This window comes from Adiantum capillus-veneris, chromosome 16 (genome assembly GCF_014529385.1).
Source record: "Adiantum capillus-veneris isolate H3 chromosome 16, ASM1452938v2, whole genome shotgun sequence".
Lineage (NCBI taxonomy): Eukaryota > Viridiplantae > Streptophyta > Polypodiopsida > Polypodiales > Pteridaceae > Adiantum > Adiantum capillus-veneris.
Genome location: NC_140946.1, coordinates 54921154 through 54940072, shown reverse-complemented (window position 1 = coordinate 54940072; position 18919 = coordinate 54921154). Strand labels below are relative to the sequence as shown.

General features: G+C 41.1%; 2 pseudogenes; both read left to right on the top strand.

The window, feature by feature from the left end:
• The first annotated feature begins 5116 nt into the window (after positions 1–5116).
• Positions 5117–5608, top strand: LOC147439063 (large ribosomal subunit protein uL5-like; annotated as a pseudogene).
• Positions 5609–6379: 771 nt separating this feature from the next.
• On the top strand, positions 6380–6820 carry LOC147439062 (large ribosomal subunit protein uL15y pseudogene; annotated as a pseudogene).
• Positions 6821–18919: the final 12099 nt, after the last annotated feature.

Sequence of the window (18919 nt, the reverse complement as noted above, 5' to 3'; positions counted from 1 at the left end):
GACCATAAGACTTACCATGATGACGTTTAACTCTTTGACATATCAAACATTCTGAAACAAATTTTGTGATATCCTGCTTCATTCTAGGCCAAAAAGAAAGATCTTGACATGCAGTGAGTGTGGATCGAATTCCTCGGTGTACCATATATGGTGGTGCATGCATTTCAATCATTGCTAGTTCCTTGAAGGGTGTTGTGATGCGTAGCTTTTGCTGAAAATAAAGATAACCATTTGCCAAGGTGTAGTGTTCATAGGGAAGACCATTATTGTGAGTTATTTCAAACCAAGCACGTGAGAAATGTGGATCATGAGCATATGTGTTAGGCATAGAATGAAATGATTGCACATTACTCACAGAAATGTGATTCAAATAAACATGCTTGATTTTATCGAAGGCACATGAACGAGTAATAGAGAGTACATTCACTTCAGGTTTTCTACTTAATGCATCCGCTACTAGATTCGCTCTACCTGGTTGGTATTGTATCATAGGATGGAAATTTTGAATGAAACCGGCCCATTGGATATGACGGTCAGAAATGGTGGATTGAGTTAGAACATGTTTAATGGCCTGTTGGTCAATCTTGATTAGAACTTCGGAGCCCATAAGATAATGTTTCCACATGTCTAGAGTGCGGACCACGGCTAGCAATTCTTTATCGTATGTTTTGTATTTGGTTTTAGATGGTTTGAGTTTTCTACATTGTAGGATGGGGGCATGTGTAAGGAGATATTTGAGAGTGTCAAATGATTTTTGTTGTGTGGAGCCCCAATTGAATGGTACTTTTTGATGAAGTAGAGTGGTCATAGGTGATGCAATGTGTGAGAAGTTTCGAACAAATTTTTGATAAAATCCTGCTAAACCTAAAAAGGATTTTATGTCATGGACGGATTTGGGGGTAGGCCATGTTTTAATAGTGTTAATCTTGTGAGGGTCAACAGATATACCTCTTTCTGAGACTATGTGGCCTAAATAATCAATGTGTGTTTGAAAAAATGTACTTTTGTCTAGATTTGCAAACAACTGGTGGTCACGCAATAACTCAAAGACAATATGCAAGTGAGTTTTGTGCTCGTGCTCATCATGATTGAAAATCAAAATGTCATTAAAGAACACAATAACAAAGTCTTGATAATCAAGAAATATTTTGTTCATCAACCTAGCAAAAGTGACAGGTACATTTGTGAGACCAAACGGTAAGACAATAAACTCATAATGACCAAACTGGGTACGAAATACAGTTTTAAAAATATCGTTAGGGTGCATACGAATCTGATGGTAACCTGATTTCAAGTCAATTTTGCTAAACAATTTTGCTCCTCGTAAGCGATCTAGGAGGTCGTCTATGCGTGGGATGGGGTAGCGGTTTTTGACAGTGACCTTGTTTAATGCACGGTAGTCTATGCACATGCGAAAAGTTTCGTCTTTCTTTTGGACTAGGAGAACTGGGGTACCAAAAGGGGATGCACTAGGGCGGATGAGGCCCTTATCTAGGAGTTCGGTGATTTGTTTTTGGATTTCTTGTTGGTGCAAGGGACTATGTCTATATGGTGCTCTGTGTGGAGGTTGTGATCCTGGAAAAATTTCAATTTTATGATCTAAATCACCACGAGAGGGTGGGAGGTGAAGGGGGTAATCATCCACAAAGCAATCATTATATTGTGAGAGGAAATCATTATGTGTGTGAGAGACAGACGATTGTGTGTGCTCCACTTCAGTAACAAATATCATGTATGCTTTGTCATCCTTACGTAGTGCACATTTGGCTTGTGTGTGTGAAATCAAGGGAAACATAGCAAGTGATGCATCAACAAAAAGTGAAATAGATTTGCCATTGAAAGTGAAATTCATTGTGTGTGTGCGATAGTCAATTTGTGGATTATGTTGGTGTCGAAAAGGCATGCCCAAAATGATATCGGTGGATTGCAATGGTGCAAGTAAAAAATCATGTTGTTCTGTGTAATCACCAATGGTAAGTGTGAGAGATTTAATTTCACGTGTGCCATTGTACCTAGTTCCTTGAAAAGCACATTTGACTTTGTATGCAGATGTGTGGTGGTTAAATTCAAATTTCTTACCAATTTTTCAGAAATAAAATCGTGTGAACTACCATCATCGTGTAAAATAGACACACTTGAATCTTGAATTTTGCGTGTTTGATGGAGCAAGGCATGAATTGAAACTGGCTTACCTGGTACATGAGGTGGTGTTGGAGCTGTCCAATCAGCCATGTCATCATTTAGGGGTTCTGATTCATCTTTGATGTTGTGTATGCGAGCTGTGGGTTGGCGAGGTCCGGGTGGACGATTGTTGGTGTAGTTGGCTTCAACATGGCCGTATTGGCAGCATTGGAAGCACTGAACACCATTACGACAAACAGGGGAGTTGGGATGTGTGTTTGAAATTTGAGGTGCAGTGTGTGTGGGTGGAGTGGCGGAATTGTGTTGTGGACGATGATTATTCTGGTAACTTCGGGGAAAGGGGGGTGGACGGTTTTGTGTGTAATTATTTGTGTGAGGATTTGAAGTATACTTGTTGAAATTATTACCATTGTGATTGCGATTGCGGTTGTTGTTACCCCAATGATTGCGAGGTTGAAAATTGGGACGATTGGGGTTACGCAGGTTGCGCACTTCATGGACGATAGAGTTGATTTCTTTCTCAGCATCGTAGGCCAAGGATATAGCTTCATAAAGAGACGCCAATTTAAGAGAATTGAGTTTTGATTGTATACCGTTGGGAAGACCATCTTCATATTTGCGTTGGAGAGACTCTGCAGGCACTTTCTACGTACCATCCGGAGGAGTGTGCAGGCACTTTTTCTATGTACCATCTGGAGGAGTAGAAGACGTTCCCAAAAGCGATCGGTGTAACGAGAGATAGTGTCGTCTTGCATCCAGGAGAATTTTGCCCAAGCACGACGAGCATCAAGGCCAAATTGAGGAAAAATATCAAGGAGTGATTTGTATAAAGGAAAAATATGAGGTTAGAGTATGTACATATTGGCAAAAAATATAATTATGGTGTAAGAGGATGAAAGAAGGTGTACATAGGTTTAATAAAACACACACCTAAGTAGAAATATTTAAATAAAATACCAAAATAATAATAAAAAATCCCTATATTTAGGCCATATATACAATGAAATATTTACACACAAAGAGGCCATAATATACTTTTATTTTTTTATTTTTTTTATTTTTTGGCTCAACTAGCCCAGTGACTAGCTAGCTGAGGGTTTTTAAGAAGATATGGGAAAAGCTCCCTAACTCACACACGCCTATGTACAGTGAAATGGTAGGGATAGCCATAGCGTTTGGGTGAATTTGGTAGGGTGGAGTAACTTACTATGGCAATTATGGAGAGCCGAAAAACGGCTATCAGTAGCAAAATTTGCCAACTATGAAGGTCGAGATATTGATGCCACGATAGAGTGAGAAAAGTGAGAGTGTAGGTGAGGCCAAAGCACAGGGCAGGTCTCTAGCCAACAAATTTCATTGGATGAGTGACTGATCTATTGGGTAATAGCGGCTAATTGATGGAACCTGAGAACATATTGATGCAATGTTGGAGAAGGCAAGGTTGATTTTACATACAGAGGACGACAAGAGTGAGATTACATCTATGAGGGAGATGAAAAATTTCTACTAAAAAGATTGTAAGATACAACATGTAAAAGTTATAGCTACACGGTCCAAGCATAACTATAGCAGTCCTGCTCATTCAATCGATTCTAGTGCCTGCGGGGTGTGGTGTGAGCCAGAGAAGGTGGGGGCGTGTCCTCTTTGGTCCATTTTCTAAATTATTTTAAAAGAACATATATAAGCTAGCATGAGCATTTAGATGAAAAAGGGAGCATTTAGACAAAAATGGGCCTTTGGAAGGTGAAGAGCCTGAAATAGAACCAGAAAAGCTAGGCTATGGCGCCCATCTTCTCACCGACGGGTTGAAGCAGGTGTAGGGAATGTCTCCTACTGACCATTCTCGTTAATCATGGGCAATCGACGGAGGTTGGGAGCCTTGATTACGTTGGGAATGGTTAGTAGGCAACCATTCCTGGCCTTCAAGCATCAAGGGGAGGGGGGCCACCACTAACGTACTGGGTTGATTAGTCAGTAGTGTACAGCCCTGATATCTGGTGCAAATTTGCCTCAAGAACCCACTGAGTCTTGATTGTGCACCGTCTGTCCGATTCTACAGTCCCTGAGTGCTCTTGAATTGCGAGCAGTCATGAAATGACTGGCAATCATAATGGGCAATGATTAGAGGAGACAATCCATTGGAACGGGTGACAATGAGTAAATTGAGGGGATTACGAGCCTTGATGTGTCGGCAGTTGAGTGCATTCCCATTGCTGAACTAGACTAACCTGATTAGTGGAATGGCAAGAGCTGTCCACGTGCTGACTTGTCAGACATCTATGACGAACGGTTGGTTAGATTCCACAATTTGCAGACGCTCTGATTGGATGGTAGGATCTTCTATCGCCCCAACCTTGAAGGAAGGAGGAGGACGCGAGTGTCACTGCATCCACATAGCATCAAGGAGTATGTGTGCACATTCTCGAGAATATGACAGCGACTATTTTTGGGTCGGATTTTCTCCCTTTCCCCTTGCTTTTAACTGACTATTTTGGAAATTGAAAACGGCACGATATTAAGCTGACTGCTCACCCGTCTTTTCGACTATTTTTCTCTATTTTTGGGGCGTAATTTCACCTTTTTGGATAATAAGGTGACTACTCACTCCTCTCTCTCTCTCTCTCTCTCTCTCTCTCTCTCTCTCTCTCTCTCTCTCTCTCTCTCTCTCTCTCTCTCTCTCTCTCTCTCTCTCTCTCTCTCTCTCTCTCTCTCTCTCTCTCTCAAAACTCAACTCTTTCAAGGAGCGCGCGCCGGCGCGCGCTCCTTGAAAGAGTTGAGTTTTGAGAGAGAGAGAGAGAGAGAGAGAGAGAGAGAGAGAGAGAGAGAGAGAGAGAGAGAGAGAGAGAGAGAGAGAGAGAGAGAGAGAGAGAGAGAGAGAGAGAGAGAGAGAGAGAGAGAGAGAGAGAGAGAGAGAGAGAGCTTTTTCGCAGCAACGTATCAGCTAGATCAGTGGGGGCTTCTTCTCGTCGCAACTATGGCCGTCTCAGTAGAGAAGAAGGCTGCCAACCCCATGCGGGAGATCAAAGTGCAGAAGCTTGTGTTGAACATATCAATCGTCTCACAAGGGCTGTTAAGGTTCTTGAGCAACTAAGTGGGCAAACTCCAGTCTTTTCCAAGGCTTGTGAGGTCTTTTGGAATCAGGAGGAATGAAAAGATTGCCTGCTATGTAACTGTTCGGGGAGCTAAGGCCATACAGCTCCTTGATAGTGGCTTGAAGGTGAAAGAGTATGAGCTCATCAGAAGAAATTTCAGTGACACTGGCTGTTTTGGTTTCGGCATTCAAGAGCATGTTGATCTGGGTATCAAATATGACCCATCTACTGGTATTTATGGCATGGATTTCTATGTGGTTCTTGAGCGTGCTGGCTACAGAGTCGGTAGGAGAAAGAGGGCCAAGGCACGTGTTGGCCAAGGCACGGGTTGTGGCTATTACATCGTATATCGGTCTCAGGACTTGCGGCTTTGATGGCCTGAAATTTTTCAGAGCCTGAAATACTTATGTAAACGAGTTACTTTTGGCTGGAAATTTTTTGTGGTGGTTTTTTTAGGCCTGCTTAGAAGTTTCAAAGTTGTATACTCAAGAGAGAGAGAGAGAGAGAGAGAGAGAGAGAGAGAGAGAGAGAGAGAGAGAGAGAGAGAGAGAGAGAGAGAGAGAGAGTTCGGTGCGCGCTCCTTGAAAGAGTTGAGGTTTGAGAGAGAGAGACTTCGGTGCGCGATCCTTGAAAGAGTTGAGTTTAGAGAGAGAGAGAGAGAGAGAGAGAGAGAGAGAGAGAGAGAGAGAGAGAGAGAGAGAGAGAGAGAGAGAGAGAGAGAGAGAGAGAGAGAGAGAGAGAGAGAGAGAGAGAGAGCGAGAGAGAGAGAGAGAGACTTCCTCTGCTGGAGAGCAAGTTGGTCAATACTCACTCGTTATCTATGGAAGAATCCATCCCATGCAGAGTGCCTCATACTATATGCCAGTTCAGTCGCAATATCCAGGTGTGCAGTAGCGACAACCACGATTTACACTTCCCGAGCAAGCACAACCACATTATCTTGGGGTCTCGCTATTGCAAACACAATTTTCAGGTGTTCAATCACCATATCTGAGTGTTGGCCAGCATGCTCAGTCTCAATATTATGGCACCCAACTACCTCAGACGCAATATCCAGGTGCTCAACCAGCTCATCCTCAGTACACTGGCCCACAACAGCAGCAAAGAACTCAACCAAGTGGCGGTTCGAGAGTAGGAAGGCTGCCATGAAAACCAGGTTGAAGAAGAACAGGAAGAAGAGAGGTCACATTAGTGCATGCCATGGAAGAATTGGCAAGCACAAAAAGCATCCCGGAGGTCGTGGTAATGCAGGAGGTATGCACCACCATCTCATTCTATTCGACAAATATCACCCTAGGTACTTTGGGAAGGTAGGTATGCGCTACTTTCACAAGACAATGAGCAAGTTCCACTGTCCCATTTTGAATGTGGATCATCTCTTCTTGCTTCTGCCCGACTCTGCGAAATCTGCTCCGGAACGAAAGGGGCCCTTGCTGGATTTCACACCGTTTGGGTACTTCAAGGTGCTAGGTGAAGGCAATGCTCCCCCCACTCCTCTGGTCGTTAAAGCCAATTTCTTCTCTAAGATTACGGAGAAGAAGATCAAAGAGGCTGGTGGTCAGATCTTCCCTTCTATTAACATGTAGGCGGATGACAATGCTTTTTTTGTTTCTCAATTAGGATTTTTGTATAAGGATTTGCAGAGATGTCCCCTTCCAAAGGGATCTTGCTACGCTAGAAAATTTAACCTCCTCAATACGGCTACAATAGAATTCTCAGTTTGTTACATTGATGGAGAAAAGGTCATCCTATGATATAGAGGCTCATACTGCAGCTCACCCTCCCCCGCTGATGCCTGTGTGGCGGATTGCGACGATGAAGTAGAGCACGTCGCCAGGGACATAGCGATGGACATGAGAAGCACCATCAGTATCAACACCGTGACTGCCTCTATACTCAAGGCCGTTTCTGTCATGAAGGCTAAAATACTATTGCAAAGCGCTAATGGGGGCATCTCCAGGTCAAGAGACAGTTTGTAGTAAAGGTGTATCCAGTGACCTCATGGGAACAATTTAGAGACAGTAATCCTAGAGACGATTGAATGTAGCCTACTTTTTCTTTATATATAAGAGAGAGAGAGAGAGAGAGAGAGAGAGAGAGAGAGAGAGAGAGAGAGAGAGAGAGAGAGAGAGAGAGAGAGAGAGAGAGAGAGAGAGAGAGATGGCCACGTCAAAGAGGAAGCAAAAGTAGTTGTAGCATAAGCAGTCATGACGGTAAGCGCCGTAACGGTGGATGTAACAAGCATGGAAGAGGCCACACCAACCCCATCATGTGCTCCAATGGTGGGCTATGTGTGTCCAAGGACAAGGTTGTCAAGTGGTTTCTTGCAAGGAACATTGTTGAACAAGCTGCTGTGAGAGATATGCAAGATGCTTGCCTTTATGATGGGAACACACTTCCCAAGATTTACGCCAAAATGCAGTACTGTGTTTCATGTGCCATTCACTCACGTTGTCTATGTGAGATCCCATACAATGAGAAGAGTTCAAGAGCCACCACAGAGGTTTAGATGCAAGGAGAATATGCAGAACCAGAATCAGCATACCAATGTTTCCACTGTTAGGAAGTAGACCGGTGTCTAATTCGTGCATAAGCCAGGAGAGGAAGAAGGCTCATTAATTTTGACTTCTATCATAGAGCTCTTAGAAGACGCATGCTAGGAGCATTTCCACTGTGGTTGAAGCCATCAGTTGGATAGACATTGAGTGAATTTTGAGTCTTTTGAATGGGCTTGTATCTGATGTTCTGGAAATGTCTCTCTAAAGTCTTTTCCAAAAAAAAGACACACACACACACACACACACAGAGTCCGACTTGCTTTTGAGACTCTGAGTGCGTGACAAAGAGAAGCCTTGCGAGTGAACAAGACACGACACTCAAAATTCACTAAACTCGGCCGCTGAGAGTGAGTGACCAGTGCTCGAAAAAAACTTTTTTTCCAAAAACTTGTCAAACCTACATGTTAGAAACAATTGAGTAAATTGACTAAATTTGAAGGTTTTTATACCAATCTATACTAATTTTTTTCAAATTTTGGAGGTTTTCTCACCAACTATAAAATTTAGAGGTAAATCTCAAAATTTGTAGGTGGGGTTACACTAAACCTACGTTTTTGTTACACTACACCTAGGTTTTTTTCAAGCACTGTGAGTGACTTATATAGGCGGGACTGAGACTGAGAGGAGCGAGAGATAGCATAATTGGCTAGATTGGTTGAGAGCATGCACACCCCTTCCATGCAGAGCTCGCTGCCAGTGGCGGAGTCAGGCGCACTTTTGTGGAATTCTAGAAGAAGGTGGAGGTAGGGAATGCTGAACAAGGGCATCGGTGCATTTTTGACGCGCGACCAAAAAGGTTGGTTTTTTAGAAAAGATTCCTCGATTTTGATCTCGCAACGATGGAAGACGAACCTCATTCTCTCTCTCTCTCTCTAAAGGCATTGGAATGAAGGACACGATAGTAATAGTCCCATGGTCCCTCCAAAGTAGTTGGTATACTGTATGCAATGCCTTCACAAAGAAGCCTACATCACATGGTAGTGAAGCAAGCAAAGGATATCTTTCAAGTTCAAGAGCTACCTATGCATTATGATGGACATGTGGCATTTGAGTTACCATCTCTTGGTTTATTTATGCCCGTAATTACGATAATTGCAACATATGAATTTACCATGGAGAATAAGTTTGCACAAATAGAGTTTTGGAATATGCTCAAGAAGATGGTTCGGAAGCAAGGAAAAGACTTGTATCAATGTGTGTGTGAACACATTAAAGGAACAGTATGGCTCTTTTGTTTGAGACTCTTTTAATGTGTGTGAACACATTAAAGGAAGAGTATGGCTCTTTTGTTTGAGACTATTTGAAATGCAACATGGTTACTTTGCTACACTATACTCTATAGAATAACTATTGAGATCTTGATCTAATCTTTTACATTGCTTATGCTCGCTCGGTTTCTTGTTTGCTCGGAAGTACTCGCTTGAGGATTGGGATTCCTCCAACAAAAGGGGGGTCACTGAAGACTTTTGTAAGAGGAAAGACAAGCATTTTGGTGAGATTTTTGGCGTCCACCTCTACTCTGAATTTGAGGAGGTGATCAAAATATAAAATATATCTCACAATCTAAAGAATGACCTCAAAAAGTTTCATAATTTTTTTGAGCTTCCATTGGTGAGATATGATTTTTTTTTTGTGCACCCCAATCTATCCACGGCTTTCTCACAAGTCACCCTAGTATTCTCTCATCTTTCTTCACACTTCCACTGACCCATACACACTTATTCTTGTCCACGTTTTTCTTACAAGTCACCCTAGTCTTCTCTCATCTTTATTCACACTTCCACTCACCCACACACACTTATTCTTGTCCATCCCTGACTTAAACTTGCACCTTCCGTGGTTTTGCTCACCCTCTTTACCATTAACCTCTTCTCTCACTTCCGTAGCTTTGATACGAACTCTACAAGTACATACATCATCTATATGCCTCTCTCTATTGCCTCTAAATCACAATTTCTTTTACCTCTTCTATATATACCTAAAATTTATCATGTAAAAAGTTTCTTAGCCTTTGATAACTAGAGATTCTCATCGACCAACATTGGCACTTTTATCATGGTGTTCAATCTTTGTGGCGATGATGTAAAAAAAGAAGAAGAAGAAGAGGATTGAAAACCATTTTTGAGAACCTACACAAGTAGGTTCAAAGCTTCACCATCACATTGAGGATTCTCTCACTTCATTGAACCATCTTCCTTCAACCATCTACCTCATTCTAACCATTGAAAATATATGATTAATTTTTGAGTGATTACTAACACTAACCACTAACATACTAAAACCAAATAGCCATTGACTTAACCATAAAAGGCACCTCACCTCAAGACATGTACATAGTAAACTCTCTCTCTCTCTCTCTCTCTCTCTCTCTCTCTCTCTATCTATCTATCTATCTCTCTTTATCTATCTCTATATCTCTCTATCTCCTTATTTAACTCTCTAGTTCGAACCTATCTACTATCAATAATGTCTCTCTCTTGAGCCCTCATCCATGATTCAAGCAGACAAGGAAGGGTCGAAATGTTCTGATTTTTTTTTATAATCCTGATTTATTATCTTGTAAAAGGCTTACCAATAACCTTAATGAAGGTCTCCAACCTATAAATAGGCCCCTTGTTAAGAGAGAAAGAGAGATCACAGAAATAGAACCCCAAAGTGTGTAGAATACACACATGAGATGATGTATATATAGAGTGGACCTGGGTGCCATATATAGAGAAGCCATATATTGAGTAGCTTCACATATAAGCTCAACACCCCCGCTCAAATAAGGGTCCCTAACTGTGGATGAAAAAACCCTTGGGGGATCAAGGGAAAAACCCACAGCTCTATATACACCCACCATTATATTATAAAAATCATTGAATATAGTTAGCGAACGATAAATCAAAATTGGTACAGAATTTGAAAAAACGTCCTCCTGCAAAGTTGTAGACCACATCGATTTCTGTCACTATTGCAGGAAGTTTTCTAGAAAATCGTTTTCAATTAGCAGAAAACTAAAAAACATAAAACGAAACTTACTTTTCGGACATGTACGCAGTCCGCGAACGATAACTCAAAATCGGTGTAGAATTTGAAAAAACTTCCTTCTGCAAAGTTGTAGACCACATCGATTCCGGTTTCTCACATGGGTAGTTTCTTTTGCAAAGTTGTAGACCACATCGATTCCGGTGCCTCACGCGGGTAGTTTCTTCTGCAAAGTTGTTGACCACATGGATTCCGGTGCCTCGCGCAGGTAGTTTCTGCAAAATCGTTTTCAATTAGCAGAGAACTAAAAAACATAAAACGAAACTTGCTTTTCGGACATGTACACAGTCTGCGAACGATAACTCAGAATCGGTGTAGAATTTGAAAAAACTTCCTTCTGCAAAGTTGTAGACCACATCGATTCCAGTCTTTCCCGCGGGTAGTTTCTTCTGCAAAGTTGTAGACCACATCGATTCCGGTGCCTCTTGCGGGTAGTTTATGCAAAATCGTTTCTGATCAGGAGAAAAATCAGAAAAAAAAACGTACTGCTCTGATACCATGTTGAGAGAGAAAGAGAGAGCACAGAAATAGAACGCTAAAGTGTGTAGAATACACACATGAGATGATGTATATATAGAGGGGACCTGGGTGCCATATATAGAGAAGACATATATTGAGTAGCTTCACATATAAGCTCAACACCCCTCTCCTTGTAAATAATCTCCAACATATCAGAAAGCACCCCAACACTCTATATGCAAGGAGAGATTTAGGTGGAGTCTTCACCTTCTGAGCTTCACACTTGGTGTGGAAGAAGCTTTGTTACTACACATTGCAAAGTAAGAGAGTGTGAATACCTTATCTCAAACCACTATTGTACATTCTTTTCTTTATCAACCATTGAGGTTTGGTTCTTCAAAGGTGTGTTTGGATTCACAATATTTGTCCTTCCACTTTTGTAAAGTTCTTTTGCAAATGCAAGGTAGCTTGTGTCTTTTAAGTTCTATCATTTGAGCTTGTTTGAGAAAGTTCTTAGTGTCTTTTCATTGCCAAATTTATGTCCATTATAAGAGGATATTGTGTTGAGAGCTCTCCCACACCCTAAGACAGCGTATGTATGTGTTGGGCAATGTTTAGCATTTACTACGCATTGGGTTAGGTTTTGTACAAGCTCTATGGTAGCGTTGTAATAAGGAACCATATCCATTTGCAAGTTACAAATGAGGTACTATGCAAGTTTTGTTTCTTTCTCTCTTCCCTTTGCTCTAGCTCTCTCTTGCACCATTTCATGTGTGTCTTTGTGTGAGTTTCTTGTGTGTGCGCTTTGTTCCGTGTCTTCTTGGTTGTGACAATATCTCTATTGCATCCTAGTTTGCATCTCATAACTAGGTGGTGTCCCTTCACTTGTTTGGTTATGAGTTGGTTGTGGTTGTTTCTTCCTTGTGGTCTCCTCAACCACAATTGAGAAGCATAGGAGCTTTGATGGGTGTCTAGAGGTTTCCTCTCTTATTGCATACCCCGAACCGCCTCAATACTAGTAGACCTAAGTAGGGGCTAGTATTGCTAAAGGTCAAGTGGTACCTCTTTATATATCATTACAGTCTCAACCATGGTCATTAGGAAGAGACTAGGGTCTAGAAGGACCTTTTTCTTTGGTAGTTTAAAAAAGTCAAACCTTTAGTATTAGAAAAGTAATCAAAGGATAGCTTTTAAATTCAAACATGCAAAATGGCTAGTTTATTTGAATTCAAATTCTTCCCCAAAAATAGAATTTAAGATTCAACGGATAAAACCATGTCATGTAGCATATCTAAAAAAAGAGCTTGATGCATAGATTGCAGATCTATAATCTTCACTCAAATTGGAGATCATATCTAGGAGTTATGGAAGGCCAAAAATGATAAAATTACCTACCTCCTTTTCGGGGGGAAAAGTGCATCCTTTGACCACTCCCACACATCTCTTACACACCCCCCTTTCTTGCACACATGGGATACACCTATTTGTCAAAATACCAATCACTTCCATAAGCTCATGGAAAATAAAGAGGCCCTCCTAGACCCCATCCTCTTCCTAATGTAGAACCAAAGGTATGTTGCCGTAATCCATGCATGAGTGGATCAATGACCACAATGCCATAATTAAAAAAGGAGTATATTCCAAGAGGAAGCATTTAACCTTCGGATGCTATGCTGTCGTACTTAGTGCCTACATACATGCATAAACAAATATATACGTACCTCCCCCCTATAATTTAAGTATATACAATTACGTGCTCTCTACAATTAAGTATAATTTAAGTATATACAATTATATATATGTAGCCATAATTTTGTGTAGATTGTATAATTTAGGTATATACAATTATGTAAATGTAGCCAACATTTTGAGTAGAAATAAAGAGCTATGATTGTAAATGTAGCGATCATATTGTGTTATGCGTAGTGTGAGAGTGCTCCCGCTTCTGTAAAATTCTTTGAAGAAGAGCTTTTGTATTGTGCTTCTTCTGCAATATCTCTTCACACCAGCTCCTTGTTTGAGGAATTATTGTGCACATTACATGTCTGCCTCCATTTTGAGGTATGGTACCGTTGAAAGCTTTCCAACCTAATGTCGCATCCATGGGGAGAAAGAGAGGAAGAAAGAGAGAGATAGATGTGAAGAGAGAAAGAGAAAGATAGAGAAGGTAAGAAGAAGAGTGTAGAAATTAATTTTTGAATTCCATCATTTTCACGTATAGAAGGTTTTTTCAAAGCACTATATAGAAGCGGAAGCATACCCGCATTGCGCACACCACAAAATGGTGGCTTCGCTTACAACCATTTCTCGTTATCTCCTTGTAAGCTCACATGCACATACCTCTCTCTCTCTCTCTCTATCTCTACCTCTCTCTCTCTCTCTTCTCTCTATCACTCTCTCTCTCCCCCGCTCTCTCTCTGTCTCTCTCTCTATCGCTCTCTTTCTCTTTATCCCTCTTTCTTTATCTCCCTCTCTTTATCTCTTTATCTCTTTCTCTCTATCCCTCTTACTTTATCTCCCTCTCCCTCCCCCCCCCCCCCCCCCCCCCCCCCCCCCTCTCTCTCTCTCTCTCTCTCTCTCTCTCTCTCTCTCTCTCTCTCCTCTCGCTTGCTCTTCCTCTATCTCTCTCTAGTCCCTCTCTTTCCCCTCTGCCTCTTTTGCTATCTCCTCTCCCCCCCCCCCCCCTCTCTCTCTCTCTCTCTATATATATATATATATATATATATCTCCCCCTCTAGACCCTCTCTCTTTTCCTATCTCTCTATCCGTCATTGTCCCTTTCCCTCCCTCCCTCTCTCTCTCTCTCTCTCTCTCTCACAGACACACTACTTTGACACTACTCTAACATTCAACATTTTTCCTCTCTCTACATTAAGACTTATTTATCAATGACCATAAAATAATTCCTAATCTCTCTTTCTCCCTGTGTGTGTGTGTGTGTGTGTGTGTGTGTGTGTGTGTTAATCATACCCCAAGCAAACAAGAAATCTCACACAAACACCTACGAACTAATCACACGCCAATAACAAGCACTATTGCCGCATGTTCACAAGGATCACGGGAAGAAAAGAATGCTCTACTTGCAAAATATTTGTAAATCCCTACAAATGGAGGAGGTTGTTGAGATGTAGAGAGAAAGAGAGAGAGACGAGACAAGAGACACACCATATACGCTCCCAAAGACTGATTCATATTGAGGACAAGATACAAATATATAGGTGAGACCAAGTTGAGTAGAGTGAGCCATATATAGCTCCAACACCCCCAAACAAAGGTCTCTAGCTTTGGATGAAAAAACCCTTGGGGAGTTCAAGGGAAAAACCCAAGCCCCTATACAATGTGAAAATATGAACCAGCGATGATGATGTGAAAGTGAATTGTGTATCTATGTACAAATATTCAAGTGACTCAGAGATCACAATGTGCAAATGTGGAGTGTGCATAGTGCATGGTACCTAAAAGATTACAATGTCACATGTACAAAACTATTACAATAGCAAAGAAGCTAATCTAGAAAGAGTGAGGCCGAAGCAACTCCAAGCTCCGAGCGTAAGAGGATGAAACGTGACTCGTTGAGGCCTTTGGTCAAAATGTCTGCAATCATCTGGTCACTTGGATAGGGTTCAACCATAATGGTTCCTTTGCGTACTTCATACCTGACATAATGATAATGGATAGCAATGTGCTTTGACTTATTATGTTGAACATAGTCTTTTGCAAGACTAATAGCACTTTGGTTGTCACACCGCAAGGGTGTGCTAGAAAGAGGAGAGTGACCAATATCAACCAGCATTTGTCGAAGCCAAATCGACTCACGAGTTGCAAGTGATGCCACAACATATTCTGACTCAGTCGTAGAAACTATAACACAACGTTGTTTCTTGCTAGTCCAAGAAACAAGACAACCATTTATAAAGAAGCAATTTCCACTAGTAGATTGCATAGATAAATGTGAGCTTGCCCAATCTGCATCTGTGTAACCCAAAAGAGAAATAGATTGCATAGAATTCGATGTGAGTTGTCGTTGCCGATAGACTAAACCAAAATCTGTAGTGCCTTTCAAGTATTTCAATACACGCTTTGCAGCAGACCAATGCTTAAGAGAAGGACATGCAAGATGTTGTCAAAGATAATTAGCAGCAAAAAGAATATCAGGACGAGTGTTCATGCCAACAAACTGAAGACATCCAATCAAGTTAGCATAAGTTTGATTTGTTACAAGTTGACCGCCATTGTCAGAAGTGTTCTTCGTAGAGCTCGCAAGACAAGGTGTATTGACTGAATGTGCAGATTCCATACCAAATTTTTGAATAGTATCTACAATAAACTTTGACTGTCGAAGGAATAAAATACCTTTTGTACGGTTCCATTGGACTTGAATGTCAAGACACGAGTGAATCTCTCCAAGATCCACCATATCAAATGCAGAAGACAATAAATTTTTCACTTGCTGAAGAAATCCCAAATCATTGGAAACAATGATGGTATCATCCACATAAAGAGCAAGAATCACAAAACTGCTACCTTGGCGTTTTATGTATAAGTTGGGGTCTGAAGAGCAAGAGATGAATCCTTTAGAGGTGAGAAAAAGATCAAATTTTGTATACCAGGCTCGCGAAGCTTGTTTGAGACCATATAGTGCCTTATGGAGTTGAGCAACAAGGTCTTCTTTACCTGGAATAACAAACCCTTCTGGTTGTTCCATATAAATTTCTCTTACAAGTCACCATTAATAAAAGCAGTTCGCACATCCATTTGATGAGCTTCTAAATCAAATTGAACAGCAAATGCCAATAAAACTCGAACACTTGTAATGCGAACAACTGGTGAAAAAGTCTCTTGATAATCAACACCGGCTACTTGGGAGTAACCTTTTGCAACTAAACGCGCCTTGAATTTGTCAAAAGATCCATCTGCTTTTACTTTTGTCTTATACACCCACTTACATTTAATAGCTGTACGACCAGGAGGTAATTCAGTTAGTATCCATGTACCTTTAGAGATAAGAGAATCGTACTCTGATTCCATAGCCTCTTGCCATTGATCCTTTTGTGGTGAAGAGATAGCTTCATCATAAGTGACCGGATCTTTAGAAGTAGAAAAAGGATTATCAGCAATATCGTCATCATAAACATGACATGAGCCATGTTCAAACTCAATAGGCAGATCAACAAAAATATCAATATTATCATTGGCAACATTCGGAATGGATGGTTGTGAAGAGGAAAGTTGCTCTATAGGAAGAGTTGAAATGGAAAAGCCTGAAGCAATGATTTAGTATCATCAGAATCATCCATGGACCATGAGCCTCCCATAAGCTGTTCGTTAAAAGTAGCATCACGATTCACAATTACTTTCTTGGAAGAAGGGTCATAGAATTTGTAGCGTTTGGAAGTGTCAGATCCAATAAAAATAACTTTAAGACCAGGAGCATCAAGCTTTGTTTGTGTTTCTTTGGGAACATGAATATAAGCAATACATCCAAAGGTTCGAAAATGAGATACAGAAGGAATGTCACATGTCCATGCTGTGATGGGTATCTTACCAAAGGGTACAGTAGTAGGAAGATGATTCTGAATAAATACTGTTGTCAAAGTAGCTTTAGCCCAAAAAACACGAGATAAGCCAGAATGAATCAGCATACATCTTACATCGTTGAGAATAGTACATATTGTATTCACGAGGAGTTGTGTCCATTCTTGTGTATACTTGTGAAATTTAAATTGTGATTAATCAAATTAACTTTTTCAAATTTTCTTCTCCATTCATCATTAGGATTCAATGTTCGTGTATTTAATGCAGGTATGGATGATGATCGATTTCTTTCTTCCTTGGACCCTGAGCGGAGGAGGTGGTATGAGGAGCATCATCGCTCTGGATCACCGTGGCGTCGTTCCACTCCTTCAACGTCTCTCTCTGTTTTCGAGCAATCAGCACGCTCCAAGAGTTTGGTGTCCACTAGACGATCTACACACTCTTCTAGGCACCGACGCTCTAGTGGTGATGCCGGAGTTTGTTATGGAGATGCCGTCGATGATGCTTTGACGTCACTTTGTTGTTGATGAGGCTCATTACCTTCCCCTTCTTTGCCCATGTCATAAAAGCTAATATCCAACCAACCCGAATTATTTTCTTATATTACACTGATTACGTAATATGGGAGAATAAACGGGAACAAGGGTTAAGATATAGACATGTCCTTATAGATCTATCTCAACACAGGGCCAATGGGGTAAAGGGGCCCAAATGAGAGATGGTCTAGCCCTAAAAAGGAGAGCCACCAAGTGAACCAATTATTGAAGACCCACCCAAAGTTGAAGACCAAGAAGAGGTGCTACAACTCAAAGGTATCCTTCGGCATGAAGACAAGGTACTACGACATGGTAAGATTATCCAACGGTATCTTACTAAGTTCAAAAATTATCCTTTTGAAGATGCTAGATGGATGCAAGGAATACATCTTAAGGATAGTATGAGACTTGTCAATGCTTACAATGCTACATTAGAGTAAGAAAATGTACACCATGTTTTTGTCTTATCATACTAGTTCTCTTTTTAATTGTGCACAAATTTAAATAGTATGTATGCTTAGAATCATGTTTGTGATGACGACGTCTCTCAAACACCAAGTAGAACCTTGTCACTCTACTTTGGGAGAATGAAATGGACTAAAGAGTAGACATGCTTGTGGAATCTATGTCTCCCAAGCACCAAATGGATTAGTCATCCATCTTGGAAAGATATCGTAGGGTAAAAAGGGATCCTCTACCCGCTAAATAAAATTGACTAATGACTAAGACTTTATCTCTTCTACCTCATAGTCGAGGACGACTATGATTTCAAGAGAGAGGTAATCTCATCAAATCTAATATATAATCAACCCAGATGATTTTCTCGTATTAAAATGATCACTTAATATGGGAGAATAAATGGGAACATGGGTTAAGATATAGACATGTGCTTATTCAACACGGGGCCAATGATAAAGGGTCCCAAATGAGAGATGGTCTATCAAAGAGAAAGTCTAACCAATGGAGCATAAAGCCTTAGGGTTAGCTTCATTGAAGACCTCCAATAATGAGTGTAAAAGTCCTTTGACCTTAGGTAAGCTAGGTTGTCCTTCAGGTGAGAAGTCGACCCAAGCTTAAGGTGCTTGAGGTGCCTGTCATGCTTGATGACTAAGGTGATTAATGATTGAGGTGCTTGAGATGCTTGAGGTGCTTGATGATTGAGATGTTTGAGGTGCTTGACATGCTTGAGATGCTAGGGCTGTACTTGAGGTGAGAACACCAGCAAAATCTTGAAGTGCTTAAGGGCCAAGACTGTGGTGGGAACTGGGCCTAAGCTTGAGGGGCTTAAGGTGCTAAAAGTCAAAGATCTAATCCCTAGAAGGAGGGGGCGAACCCTATATGAGGGGGGATGAGAGAGAACACCCACACACTCACACAAGGCCTACTTGGTACAAAGAAAGCAAACGGGAAACTTGTCAAGTTCCTCCTCATGTTGCCCTCATGGTGTGCTTGAAGCCTATTGGTTGTCCACCCAAGGGGTCCAATGATAATTTACAAGATTTAATTAATTGCCTTTGCATTTATTACCCTAGTTGCTTGTAATGCCTCCTGCTTGTGATTGGCTAGG